General features: G+C 32.4%; 1 pseudogene; it reads left to right on the top strand.

The window, feature by feature from the left end:
- Positions 1 to 1,423: 1,423 nt before the first annotated feature.
- LOC106464525 overlaps positions 1,424 to 1,810 on the top strand; it is an 82,858-nt pseudogene continuing 82,471 nt past the window's right edge.

Below are 1,810 nucleotides of genomic sequence, written 5' to 3'. Positions count from 1 at the left end.
AGTATCTAGCGATATCATCATAATACTACGTTCAGTTGTTGTTTATTTATGCTATCAAAATACCACTTTTAATGAGTGTTTAGTTATGTCACAATACCACATTCAGTGACTTTCTATTAATATCATCATCATGTTGCATTCAATAAGTATTTAATTATGTCATCATACCTTTACTTTCATTTAGTATTTAGTTATATCATAATACTATATTCAGTGAGTTTCTAGTAATATCATCATCATGTTGCATTCAATAAGTATTTAATTATGTCATCATACCTTTACTTTCATTTAGTATTTAGTTATATCATAATACTATATTCAGTGAGTTTCTAGTAATATCATCATCATGTTGCATTCAATAAGTATTTGATTATGTCATCATAACTTTACTTTCATTCAGTATTTAGTTTTGTTATCATAATGCTAATTCTCATGAGTGATTAATTATGGTATAATTATTATATTGATATATTATAATTGATTTTCCTTAGATGGTGTTTTGTGTTTTTATTTTAAGTTCAGTTTTAAATGTATTATTCAAAAACATTTTGTCGCCATGTTTATTAATACAGTCCTTATTAGAAGTGGCAAATTATTGAACAATAAATCCTTTTTAAGGGACCTCTTCAATTACTCTACCTTCAGCCATTTTATTTCATAATATTTCATTTTGCACAAGATGTTAGTAAAAGATTACTCAATCAGCTTATTAATATGGAGTGGCTTTATTTATCACCCACACACATATACATATGAACATTTTATCGTGAAGTTGTTTTCTTGTGCGTTTCCAAACAAATATAACCTAACTTTCTTTAGGGGACCGCGCAATCAGATCTTATAAGTTAGAATGTATCGTTTCATTATGAAACGATTCCTTAAACTCAGTGGAATAGTCTTAGTTCATTGCAGTCTCTTCAGTACAGATGCTGATTATAAACAAGCATTAGGTCCTCTGTATCAGCACTACCTTCTTCAGTGAGGTTTTCAACGACTTAAGGTTCAGCCCTATTAATAAAATCGCACATTACCCTGTGTCTCTAAATCATAAATTTAAATCTTCTCCGTCTAAGTCTCAAATTTTCTCTTCCGTTTAATTAACTTAAGTAATAAACCCTCCAGTCTTTGCTACTTAACGAACAACAGAAAATCTTCCGATTGCTATTAACGAGCCTTCTTCTTCATATTCATGTAATAAAAACGTTCGTTCCTCAAATTGTATTATAAAGTCTGAAGCAACGATAATCAAGATGATTGTAATAAATGACACTATTATTGTTACATTGAATTATAAGCAGGTGTTGGTCACATAATACGCTATACGAGGCAAAAACACAAATAGGAAAATGTTCAAGTAAACACTTTTTTAAGTCACGTAGCTCTTACACTTGAATCATAGAAGAAAGCGCTAATACTGATAATTATGATCGCTTATGTTATTCCCAGGCGCCCAGACCACTGTAAGAAGAGGGAATTCCTTCAACAAGTACAGAGCTGGATCGAAGATGCCGAGACTTTAATAAGAACGATTCAGTATGCCGCTCGGGTGGCTTTTGAGGAAGGTTTAATCAATCAAGTGAATCGGCAGAAACAAAGAAGATATTTTATGTCAGGTGTGTTTAACGATTTTAGGATTTGGTTGGATCTTCTCGAGCCTGTATTTCTATAGAAGGCACCACAGTCAGTCTCATGTCAGATTCGTGTGTTAGGAGGGCATCATTATCAGTTCCATGTCAGATTCGTGTGTTAGTTCTATGGAGGGCACCACAGTCAGTCTCATGTCAGATTCGTGTGTTAGTTCTATGGAGGG

The sequence above is a fragment of the Limulus polyphemus genome, unplaced genomic scaffold (assembly GCF_000517525.1).
Source record: "Limulus polyphemus unplaced genomic scaffold, Limulus_polyphemus-2.1.2 Scaffold1676, whole genome shotgun sequence".
In the NCBI taxonomy this organism is placed as follows: domain Eukaryota; kingdom Metazoa; phylum Arthropoda; class Merostomata; order Xiphosura; family Limulidae; genus Limulus; species Limulus polyphemus.
Note: the sequence above shows the minus strand (reverse complement) of the source record. Positions and strands in the feature narration are given on the sequence as shown.